The 13169-nt window shown below is 49.0% G+C and overlaps 1 protein-coding gene across 2 annotated transcripts in view; it reads right to left on the bottom strand.

Annotated features, from left to right (window-relative positions):
- The window catches only part of LOC116967789 (RAS guanyl-releasing protein 1-like), a 124307-nt gene that overhangs the window by 59730 nt on the left and 51408 nt on the right, over positions 1–13169 (bottom strand). The window contains exon 1 of one of the 2 annotated variants that reach the window (XM_033014399.1): positions 9177–9289. The exons of the other annotated variant lie outside the window; for it this stretch is intronic. The gene's annotated coding sequence lies outside the window, so the exon portion shown is untranslated. Of the gene's footprint in view, positions 1–9176; positions 9290–13169 lie in introns of those variants that run through there. 2 annotated transcript variants of the gene reach the window in all.

The following is a 13169-nucleotide window of genomic DNA, read 5'->3' as shown; positions in this document are numbered from 1 at the left end:
CACTGACACACGCACACCGACACACGCACACGGACACACGCACACCGACACACACGCACACCGACACACATGCACACTGACACACGCACACCGACACACACGCACACTGACACACACGCACACCGACACACACACACACACTGACACATGCACACTGACACGCACACAACGATGCACGCACACTGACACAAATGCACACACACACACACACACACACATACACACACGCACTGACACATACATACACACACACATACACACACGCACACTGACACAAATGCACACACACACACTGACACACACACACTGACACACACACACTGACACACACACTGAGACACTCGCTAACACGCACGCTAACTCGCACGCTAACACGCAAGCTGACACGCACACTAACACACAAACACACACTCACCCCTGAAGTGAGTGAGAGCAGAGCGGAGAGAGAGGGGAGAGTGATTGCTCGCCAGGTCTAGAGAGTGCGGGGAGATTAGTAAAGGGAGGGACTGGCCTCCATTCTGTGGGATTGGCTTTCACTTGCAAATCCATGCCCCGTAACCGCAGCGTACAACAATACCTCACAGAGTCGGGTTCCAGTCTCAGACAATGACCTTTCCATGAAGAGAAAGTTGATCTCCTTCTCCCTTCATCTCTCTCGTTAGTTTAGTTTAGTTTAGAGATACAGCGCGGAAACAGGCCCTTCGGCCCACCGAGTCCGTGCCGACCAGCGATCCTCGCACACTAACACTATCCTCCACACACTAGGGTCAATTTACATTTATACCGCTAATTAACCGACATCTTTGGAGTGTGGGAGGAAACCGAAGATCTCGGAGAAAACCCACGCAGGTCACAGGGAGAATATACAAACTCCGTACAGACAGCACCCGTAGTCGGGTTCGAACCCTGGTCACCGGCGCTGCAAGTGCTGTAAGGCAGCAACTCGACCGCTGCGCCACCGTGCCACCCTGTCCTTCAACAAGAATGCATCAATGTACAAATAACAAAGTGCTGGAGGAACTCGCTGAGAGCGGGCACCAGTAACTGCAGGTTAGAGACATGCGCAGAATGCCAAGTGATAGGAGCAGTATTAGGCCATTCGGTCCATCAAGACTACTCCGCCATTCAATCATGGCTGATCTATCTCTCCCTCCTAACCCCATTCTCCTGCCTTCTCCCCATAACCTCTAACACCCGTACTAATCAAGAATCTATCGATCTCTGCCTTAAAAATATCCACTGACTTTGCCTCCACAGCCTTCTGAGGCAAAGAATCCCTCTGACAAGGGGGGGGGGGGGGGGGGGGTAGGGGGGCTGCTGCCACGTACAGCGGTAGGTAATAGATGGAAACTGTTCGGCAAACTTTTACAGCTATGTTGGCACCAAACATAGAAAATAGGTGCAGGAGGAGGCCATTCGGCCCTTCGAGCCAGTACCGCCATTCATTGTGATCCTGGCTGATTGTCCCCTATCAATAACCCATGCCTGCCTTCTCCCCATATCCCTTGACTCCACTAGTCCCTAGAGCTCTATCTAACTCTCTCTTAAATCCATCCAGTGACTTGGCCTCCACTGCCCTCTGTGGCAGGGAATTCCACAAATTCACAACTCCCTGAGTGAAAATGTTTTTTTCTCACCTCAGTCTTAAATGACCTCCCCTTTATTCTCAGGTTGTATGCTGAACAAAGCATCCCACTGCACCAGGGTGCAGGTGACTATAAAGTATCATTGAATCACTGAATTGAACGAGTTCTTCCACCTTGTTTTCTGCTCAAGACTCCCGTATGTGTCCTCTCCCATGTCTCCGCGCATAAATACAACCTCTTAGCCTCAGAGGTTTACGTTTTGGCTTAGTATTATTTTTTTTTTTAGAGATACAGCGCGGAAACATACCCACCGAGTCCACACCGACCAGCGATCTCCACACACTAACGCTATCCAACACACACTGGGGAAAATTTAAACTTATACCAAGCCAATTAACCTACAAATCTGTACGTCTTTGGAGTGTGGGAGGAAACGGGAGCTCCTGGAGAAAACCCACGCAGGTCACGGGGAGAACGTACAAACTCTGTACAGACAGCACCCGTAGTCGGGATTGAACCCGGGTCTCTGGCGCTGTGAGGCAGCAACTCTACCGCTGCGCCACCGTGCCAAGTATATTGATGAGCTTTGTTTTGCAAGCCGTCCAATCTATTCAGACAATATTATTTTAGTTTACTTTAGAGATGCAGCACAAAAACAGGCTTTCGGCCCATCGAATCCGTGCCCAACCAGCGATCCCCACACACTAACACTATCATGTATCGTCTTTCCACTGACTGCATAGCAAGCAACAAAAACATTTCCCTGTACCTTATTGTTTAGTGGCAAGAAAATAAAATGAAACTCCTACACACACACACACACACACTAGGGACAATTTACAATTTTACCAAAGCCAATTAACCTACAAACCTGCACGTCTTTGGAGTGTTGGAGGAAACCGAAGATCTCGGAGAAAACTCACATGGTCACAGGGAGAACGTACAAACTCCGTACAGACAGCAACCATAGTCGGGATCGAACCCAGGACTCTGGCGCTGTGAGGCAGCAACTCTACTGCTGCGCCACCCTATACATACATACATACATACATGAATACAATGAAACCAAATACAAGTAGAAAGGTGGAGAGAAACGAAAAAGACCAAAGTGTAGAATATATTTAGTTCAGTTTAGTTTATTGTCACGTGTACCGAGGTACAGTGAAAAGCATTTGTTGCGTGCTAACCAGTCAGCGGAAAGACAATACATGATTACAATCGAGCCGTCCACAGTGTACAGATACATGAGAAGGGAATAACGTTTAGTGCAAGGTAAAGCCAGTAAAGTCCGATCAAGGATAGTCCGAGGGTCACCAATGAGGTAGATAGTAGTTCAGGACCGCTCTCTGGTTGTGATAGGATGGTTCAGTTGCCTGATAACAGCTGGGAAGAAACTGTCCCTGAATCTGGAGGTGTGCGTGTTCACACTTCTGTATCTAATGCCCGATGGGAGAGGGGAGAAGAGGGAGTGGCTGGGGTGAGACTGGTCCTTGATGATGCTGCTGACCTTGCCAAGGCAGCGTGAGGTGTAGATGGAGTCAATGGAAGGGAAGTTGGTTTGTGTGATGGTCTGGGCTGCGTCCAATGTCCGCAGTGAGATGTGGTGGCGAATCGAGACTGTAGCCCAGTCTATGGAAGGACCGTTCAGAAGTGTGATCACAGTCATAGAGATATGCAGCGTGGAAACAGGCCCTTCGGCCCACCTTGCCCATGCTAACCACATTAGCACACTGGGCTAATCCCATTTACCTGCATTTGGCCCATAACCCTCTAAACCCTTCCAATCCATATACCTCTCCAAGATAGACACAAAATGCTGGAGTAACTCAGTGGGACATGCAGCATCTCTGGAGAGAAGGAATAGGTGACGTTTCGGGTCGAGTTACTCCAGCATTTTGTGTCTATGTTCGATTTAAACCAGCATCTGCAGTTCCTTCCTACACATATATCTATCCAAATGTATTTAAAGAGTCGTAATTGTATCCACTTTCGAGCTTCCACTGGCAGCTTGTTTAAGATAGGAACTGCCCTCTGAGTGAACAACTTGCCCCTGAGGTCCCTCTTAAATCACCCCCCTCACACATTAAGCTTTTGCATATCTATTTCTTTCACGCGGAAGGTATGTATGTGGAAGGAGCTGCCAGAGAACGTAGTTGAGGCAAGTCCAATAACAGCATCTTAAAGACACCTGGACAGGTACGCAGGTATTCCCAGGTATTCATATTGCCAGGTGACCTGGGTCCAGCACACAGATGTAATGTTAAGTTGCTGCCTCACAGCGCTGGCAGCACCAGAGACCAGGGTTCGATCCCGACTACAGGTGCTGTCTGTACGGACTTTGTACGTTCTCCCCGTGACCTGCGTGGGTTTTCTCCGAAATCTTCGGTTTCATCCCACGCTTCAGGTTTGTAGGTTAATTGGCTTCGGTAACTTGTCCCCAGTGGGCGGGTGAGAGCTAGTGCGAGGGGGATCGCTGGTTGGCACGTGCTCGATGGGCCGAATGGTCTGTTTCCGCGCAGTATCTGGTGCTTGAGGGCAGCAGCTTTACTGCTGCGCCACCGTGCCACCCTCAAAGTGCTGCAGTAACTCAGCGGGTCAGGCAGCATCTCTGGAGAACATAGATAGGTGATGTTTAGAGTCAGGACCACCTCTTCATGCTAGGTGGGACATGTCATCTATTCTCTCCTTATCTCACTGTGCCTTTTCTTCCCTGGTCTTTGTCCAACCACCTGCCTATCAACCCCCCCCCTCACCTGTATCCACCCATCACTCCCCTTGAGTCAGCCCTGAAACGTCACCTTTCCATGTTCTCCAGAGATGCTGCCATAGCCTGCTGCTATGGATGGGAAAGGAATGGAGGTTTATGGTCTGAGCGCAGGTATATGGGACTAGGGGAGATTATGTGTTCGGCACGGACTAGAGGGGTCGAGATGGCCTGTTTCCGTGCTGTAATTGTTATATGGTTATATGGTTATATGGACCTGCTGAGTTACTCCAGTTCTTTTGCAAAGCAGCATCTGCAGTTCCTTGTGCCTCTGGCAGGCACTAATGGGGCTGTCCCACTGTACGAGCTAAACTCAGCGGGTCAGACGGACTGGAGAAGGGTCTCGACCCAAAACGTCACCTATTGCGTTACTCCAGAGATGCTGCCTGTCCCGCTGAGTTACTCCAGCTTTATGTGTCTATCTTCATAATGTCAAAATAAACGCATCTCCCCTGCCCGCACGTGATCCACATCCCTCCGTTCCCTGCATCTCCATGTTTGGTTTAGTTTAGTTTTGAGATACAGCGCACAAACAGGCCCTTCGGCCCACCGAGTCCGCGCCGACCAGCGATCCCCGCACACCAACACTATCCTACACACACACTCGGGACACTGCATTTATACTAAGCCAATTAACCTACAAACCTGTACGTCTTTGGAGTGTGGGAGGAAACTGAAGATCTCGGGGAAAACCTATGCAGGTCACAGGGAGAACGTACTAACTCTGTACAGACAGCACCTGTAGTCAGGATCGAACCTGGGTCTCTGGCGCTGGGAGGCAGCAACTCTACTGCTGCGCCACTAAAGTGCCTATCTAAAAGCCTCTTAAACACTATTATCATATCTGCCTCCACCACCACCCCTGGCTGGACACACCAGACCCACCACCCTGTGTGTAAATCTCTGTCCACACATCTCTTTAATCTTTGCCCCTCTCACCTTAAAGCTATGCCCTCTGGTCTTTGACATTTCTCAATAATCTCCAGATCTGAGGAAGGATGTGCTGGCTCTGGCTGACTCTAACAGAACTATTCCTCTCGTGATTTTATACACCTCTATAAGATCACTCCTCATCCTCATGAGCTCCAAGGAATAAGATTGTTAAGGGCTTGGACACGCTAGAGGCAGGAAACATGTTCCCAATGATGGGGGAGTCCAGAACCAGGGGGCCACAGTTTAAGATTAAGGAGTAAGCCATTTAGAACGGAGACGAGGAAACACTTTTTCTCACAGAGAGTTGTGAGTCTGTGGAATTCTCTGCCTCAGGTGGAGGCAAGTTCTCTGGATGCTTTCAAGAGAGAGCTAGATAGGGCTCTTAAAAATAGCGGAGTCAGGGGATATGGGGAGAAGGCAAGAACAGGGTACTGATTGGGGATGATCAGCCATGATCACATTGAATTGCGGTGCTGGCTCGAAGGGCCAAATGGCCTACTCCTGCACCTATTGTCTATTGTCTATTGTGTATTGAATAGAGTCCCACCCTGCTCAACCTCTCCCTGTAGCTCCGGCCCTCGTGTCCTGGCAACATCCTCGGGCTTTGAGACCGATGAGATCAATGAGAGAGGTATCGTCTCCAAGCAGGAGAGAGGTGGAGAGCTACAGGGAGCAATCTGGGCCCCGTATCTGAGGAAGGAACTGCTGGCTCTGGAGAGGGTCCAGAGGAGGTTTAAGAGACCTATCCCAGGAATGAGTGGGTTAACGTATGATGAGCATTCGATGGTACCGGGCCTGCACTCGCTAGAGTTTAGGATGAGAGGATGGGACCTCATTGAAACTTACCAAATAGTGAAAGGCCTGGATAGAGTGGATGTGGAGAGGATGTTTCTACTGGTGGGAGAGTCTGGGACCAGAGGTCACAGCCTCAGAATAAAAGGACGTACCTTTAGGAAGGAGATGTGGAGGAATATCTTTAGTCAGAGGGTGGTGAATCTGTGGAATTCACTGCCACAGACGGCTGTGGAGACCAAGTCAATGGATATTTTTAAGATGGAGATTGATCAGTGCGGGTGTCAGGGGTTATGGGGAGAAGGCAGGAGAATGGGGTTGGGAGGGAAAGGTAGATTGGCCATGATTGAATGGCGGAGTGGTCGAATGGCCTCATTCTGCTCCTAGAACCTATGAACATGAAGATGATCTCCAAAACTCCGGATACAGGCGTGGTGGGGATGAAGCAAGTCTGGGATATCCGGGAACGAGAGGTTCTCGGAGATCTCTGGGAGCTGTAGGGCCGGAAGAAGGATTTGAAAACGAGCGTTTTGAATTAGCTACAAAGAGTTGGGGAAGTGAGAATTTCACTTCTGCTGCCTGAGATTGCTGGCAGCCTTTAATATGTCCTCAACCCTTGACACACGCACACAACGGGCCCATCGGCTCGAAGGGCCTAATCCTGCACCTATTGTCTATTGTCAATGTGATCATGGCTGATCATCCTCAATCAGTACCCCGTTCCTGCCTTCTCCCCATATCCCCTGGCTCCGCTATCTTTAAGAGCTCTATCTAACTCTCTCTTGAAAGTATCCAGAGAATCGGCCTCCACCGCCTTCTGAGGCAGAGAATTCCACAGACTCACAACTCTCTGTGTTAAAAAGTATTTCCTCGTCTCCGTTCTAAATGGTTTACCCTTTATTCTTAAACTGTGGCCCCTAGTTCTGGACTCCCGCAACATTGGGAACATGTTTCCTGCCTCTAGCGTGTCCAAACCCTTAATAATCTTATATGTTTCAATAAGATTCCCTCGCATCCTTCTAAATTCTAGAGTATACAAGCCCAGCTGCTCCATTCTATCAACATATGACAGTCCTGCCATCCCGGGAATTAACCTGGTGAACCTACGCTGCACTCCCTCAATAGCAAGAATGTCCTTCCTCAAATTTGGAGACCAAAACTGCACACAGTACTCCAGGTGTGGTCTCACTAGAAACATAGAAACATAGAAATTAGGTGCAGGAGTAGGCCATTCGGCCCTTCGAGCCTGCACCGCCATTCAATATGATCATGGCTGATCATCCAACTCAGTATCCCGTACCTGCCTTCTCTCCATACCCTCTGATCCCCTTAGCCACAAGGGCCACATCTAACTCCCTCTTAAATATAGCCAATGAACTGGCCTCGACTACCCTCTGTGGCAGGGAGTTCCAGAGATTCACCACTCTCTGTGTGAAAAAAGTTCTTCTCATCTCGGTTTTAAAGGATTTCCCCCTTATCCTTAAGCTGTGACCCCTTGTCCTGGACTTCCCCAACATCGGGAGCAATCTTCCTGCATCTAGCCTGTCCAACCCCTTAAGAATTTTGTAAGTTTCTATAAGATCCCCTCTCAATCTCCTAAATTCTAGAGAGTATAAACCAAGTCTATCCAGTCTTTCTTCATAAGACAGTCCTGACATCCCAGGAATCAGTCTGGTGAACCTTCTCTGCACTCCCTCTATGGCAATAATGTCCTTCCTCAGATTTGGAGACCAAAACTGTACGCAATACTCCAGGTGTGGTCTCACCAAGACCCTGTACAACTGCAGTAGAACCTCCCTGCTCCTATACTCAAATCCTTTTGCTATGAAAGCTAACATACCATTCGCTTTCTTCACTGCCTGCTGCACCTGCATGCCTACTTTCAATGACTGGTGTACCATGACACCCAGGTCTCGCTGCATCTCCCCTTTTCCTAATCGGCCACCATTTAGATAATAGTCTACTTTCCTGTTTTTGCCACCAAAATGGATAACTAGGAGTTACTAGGGCTCTGTAACTCCAGTCAGACTGACTAAACTGCCTATAATAGACACAAAAAGCTGGAGTAACTCAGCGGGACAGGCAGCATCTCTGGAGAGAAGGATCGGGTGACGTTTCGGGCGAGACCCTTCTTCAGTCTGAAGAAAGGTCTCGACCAGAAACGTCACCCATTCCTTCTCTCCAGAGATGCTGCCTGTCCCACTGAGTAACTCCAGCTTTTTGTGTCTATCTTTGGTGTAAACCAGCATCTGCAGTTCCTAGTCAGCCAGTCATAGATAGTCATCGAGTGATACAGCGTGGAAACAGGCCTCTCTGCCCAACTTACCCGCACCGACCAACATGTCCCATCTACCTGCATTTGGCCCATATCCCTTGAAACCTGTCCTATCCATGTATGTACCAGCGTAATTGTTTCTTAAACATTGCAATAGTCCCTGCCTCGACTACCTCCTCTGGCAGCTCGTTCCTGTAAAACTTGATTAACTTAAAAATTCTGCTCCTATCACTTATGAACTTAAAGGAACTAGCTAGTACTGTCCGTACACACTCGAATTAAGCTGAAGGTATAGAGGAGCATCAAGTCATGACTCTTTCATTGTTATATGAACCAAAAACAAGACAATGAGATCCTTAGGTAGACAAAAATGCTGGAGAAACTCAGCGGGTGAGGCAGCATTTATGGAGCGAAGGAAATAGGCAACGTTTCAGGCCAAAACCCTTCTTCAGACAATGAGATTCTTACAGGCTTGTAAACACAGCACTCACAGACAAGACAATAAATATGGATAGGGAAGATTTAGAGGGATATGGGCCAAACGCAGGCAGGTGAGACTCGTGTAGACGGGCCATTTTGGTCGGCATGGATAAGATGGGCCGAAGGGCCTGTTTCTACACTGGATGACTGAGATTATAAATTTAACAATAAATCCCTCATATTACTGCAAAAGATTAAAACATAATTCTCGTCTGAAGAGGGGTCTCGACCCGAAACGTCACCCATTCCTTCTCTACAGAGATGCTGCCTGTTACTCCAGCGTTTTGTGCCCATCTTTGGCTTCAACCAGCATCTGCAGTTCCTTCTGACACAAAACATAATTTACCTTGCGGTGTAAGCTGCTCACCTCCCGGAGCTGTGCGGCGGGTAGTAGGTGTGGGCTGTGCACTGTGTTATGTCCCTCAGCAGAGTCGGCACTCTATGACAGACGCTGTGAGACCCAGCCCGTTCCCTTTCCCAATCCACCTCCCCGGTACAAGGCCACTCCACCAACAGGAAGTGTGATCCTGACTACACGGGGTGACACAAAACACCCAGCTCAAACGAGAAGTGAATGTGGAAGTGACCACATTCTGGGGACACAGTCACAGAGACACAGAGTCACAGAGACAGTCACAGAGTCACAGAGACACAGAGTCACAGAGTCATAGAGACACAGTCACAGAGTCACAGAGACACAGTCACAGAGACAGTCACAGAGACACAGAGTCATAGAGACACAGTCACAGAGTCACAGAGACACAGTCACAGAGACAGTCACAGAGACACAGAGTCACAGAGACACAGTCACAGAGTCACAGAGACACAGTCACAGAGACACAGAGTCACAGAGACACAGAGTCACAGAGTCATAGAGACACAGTCACAGAGTCACAGAGAAACAGAGACACAGTCACAGAGACACAGAGTCACAGAGACACAGAGTCACAGAGACACAGTCACAGTCACAGAGATACAGGGACACAGAGACATAGAGACACAGAGATACAGTCACAGAGACACAGAGACACAAAGTCACAGAGACACAGAGACACAGGGACACAGAGTGCCCCAGTTTCCTCCCACATCCCAAAGACATACGGGTTTGTAGGTTAATCGCCTCTCTGTAAAATTGCCAGGAGTGGGATAATACAGAACTAATATGAACGGGTGATCGCTGGTCTGAGTGGACTCAGTGGGCCAAGGGTCCTGTTTCCGTGCTGTATCTTTCAATCAATCTGTGGGTGCCGGAGGTCGGAATAAGTGTTTAAGAAGAAACACTGAATAAGTGTTTAAGAAGGAACTGCAGATGCTGGAAAATCGAAGGTAGACAAAAATGCTGCAGAAACTCAGCGGGTGCAGCAGCATCGGTGGAGCGAAGGAAATAGGCAACGAAATAGGCACCTCCCACTCCATATCCGACCTCTCTGTCCTGGGTCTCCTCCATGGCCAGAGTGAGCAACACCGGAAATTGGAGGAACAGCACCTCATATTCCGCTTGGGGAGTCTGCATCGTGCGGGGCATGAACATTGAATTCTCCGAATGTTGTTAGCCCTTGCTGTCTCCTCCCCTTCCTCAGCCCTACTGCAGTCTCCTCCCATCCCCCAGCCTTCGGGCTCCTCCACCTTTTTCCTTTCTTCTCCCCGCCCCCCCACCCCCCCACCCCCATCAGTCTGAAGAAGGGTTGCCTATTTCCTTCGCTCCACAGATGCTGCTGCACCCGCTGAGTTTTGTGTACCTTCGTTCTGAATAACATGGCTTCTTGCAACAGAGCTGCAGTCTGTGTCGCCATCTCTGCCCTCGTTCAGTGCGCAGCAGCTACAAGATTACATTAGCCCCTGTCACCAGCTCTGGAGGTTAACCACGTACATGTCTCACTCATCCCCATTCTCTGCCCCCACTCCCCCTACTCTCCCCCCTCCCCCCCTCCCCCCTCCCCACTCGTCACCCCCCCCCCCCCCCCACTCTCCCGCCTCTCCCCATCCGTGCACGTCTTTGGAGTGTGGGAGGAAACCGGAGCACCCGGAGGAAACCCATGCAGGTCACGGGGAGAACGTGCAAACTCCGTACAGACAGCACCTGTAGTCAGGATTGAACCCGGGTCTCTGGCGCTGTGAGGCAGCAACTCTACCGCTGCACCACCGTGACGCACAAATATCCCTGTCAAAATATCAATAGTCGAGTATTTGGCACAGATAGAGTATGCAGTCAGAGTCCTTGTCCCAGCAGGGAAGGATCTATTGGAGGGTGTTGCTTTCAGGTGAGGCGGAAAATTTTAAGAGGATGTGCGGGGTAGTTTCTTTTACACAGAGGGTGGTGGGTGCCTGGAACACACTGCCAGGTGTGGTGGTAGAGGCAGATACGATCGTGGCGGTTTGGATACGCACGTGTATGTGCAGGGAAAGGAAGGATATGTGATGGTCTAGGCATCAAGCTCAGCATCGACATTGTGGGCTGAAGGGCCTCTGCTTGTGTTCAATGTTCTATGTCAAGTAACAAGAAGAAAGGGAAGGATGAGGGGAAGAATGGTCTTATTTGTGGGGGGGGGGCTCTTTCAATGAAAGGTTGATGCATCGAGGAGGGAAACAAGTGGGCAAGCAGAACAGAAGGGCGTGGAGAGGAGTTCAGTTCAGTTTAGTTTATTGTCACGTGTACCGAGGTACAGTGAAAAGCTTTTGTTGCGTGCTAACCAGTCAGCGGAAAGACAATACATGATTACAATCGAGCCATCCACATGATATTCCCATATCATGTACAGATATATGATAAGGGAATAGCGTTTAGTGCAAGGTAAAGCTAGCAATGTCCAATCAAGGATAGTCCGAGGGTCACCAAAGAGGTAGATAGTAGATCAGGACTGCTCTCTGGTTGTGGTAGGATTATTCAGTTGCCTGATAACAGCTGGGAAGAAACTGTCCCTGAATCTGGAGGTGTGTGTTTTCACACTTCTGTAGCTTTTGCCCGATGGGAGAGGGGAGAAGAGGGAGTGGCCCGGGTGCGACTCATCCTTGATGATGCTGCTGGCCAAAGACCCTACAGCGAGCAAGATAGACCACTTGATGAAAAAGACGTAGTACGGTCATGGGCAGATTCATGGGTAATTTTCGGCCCCATTTCCGTAAGCGTCTCCCGTCTCCGCACCAAAGATCCCGTAGCGGAGCAAAGATACTAGTGCGGAGACGGAAGCCGGTTACGGAAACATCCTCGTAAAAATAAAAGTTATTTGGTAAAAATCTTCTCCTCATTTTCAGAATTTAAATTTATTAACACACTGTTCCCCCGCAACGTTGATTACACTGCGAGTCGTGTCGGGTCGGGTCAGGTTACTGAAATGGATGAAAAAAAGGCCCACGTTCCGCTCCGTTGCGTACTACACGTCAGCCCATTGCATTTAGCAGGAGTGGTCTATCTTGCTTGCTATAGGATCTTTGCTGCTGGCCTTGCCGAGGCAGCGTGAGGTGTCAGGAGGTCACAAAGGTCACCAAGGAGAAGGAACTACTGCTGAGGTTTAAAACACTTCTGTTCTTTTACAAGGAACACCCTCGAGAAACGTTCCTTAACTGATAATGAGTTCTACTTTCGCCAAAATATGAAACATTTTAATACATTCCCAAGGTTATCCTCCAATGAGTTTGTTTGCTTGCAGCAACTGATTATGTTTTTGTTTTAAAAGAGTTTGGTTTAGAGACACAGCGTGGAAAGTTCATAAGTGATGGGGGGAAGAATTAGGCCATTCGGCCCATCAAGTCAACTCCACCATTCAATCATGGCTGATCTATCCGATTTGAGAATTAAGGGACAGAAGTTTAGGGGTAACATGAGGGGGAACTTCTTTACTCAGAGAGTGGTGGCTGTGTGGAATGAGCTTCCAGTGGAAGTGGTGGAGGCAGGTTCGATTTTATCATATAAAAATAAATTGATAGGTATATGGACGGGAAAGGAATGGAGGGTTATGGTCTGAGTGCAGGTAGATGGGACTAGGGGAGAATAAGTGTTCGGCATGGACTAGAAGGGCCGAGATGGCCTGTTTCTGTGCTGTAATTGTTATATGGTTATATGGTTATCTAACCCCATTCTCCTGCCTTCTTGCCATTACCTCTGACACCCGTACTAATCAAGAATCTATCTATCTCTGCCTCAAAAATATCCACTGACTTATCCATATCCTCCACAGCCTTCTGTGGCAATGACTTCCACAGATTCACCACCCTTCATTCCATCGAGTCCACGCCGACCATCGATCACCCGTTCACACACTGGTTCCATGTTATCCCATTTTATCATCCATTCCCTACACACTAGGGGCAATTTACAGAGACCAATGAACCTTCAAACACA

Source organism: Amblyraja radiata, chromosome 41 (assembly GCF_010909765.2).
Source record: "Amblyraja radiata isolate CabotCenter1 chromosome 41, sAmbRad1.1.pri, whole genome shotgun sequence".
Lineage (NCBI taxonomy): Eukaryota > Metazoa > Chordata > Chondrichthyes > Rajiformes > Rajidae > Amblyraja > Amblyraja radiata.
Note: the sequence above shows the minus strand (reverse complement) of the source record. Positions and strands in the feature narration are given on the sequence as shown.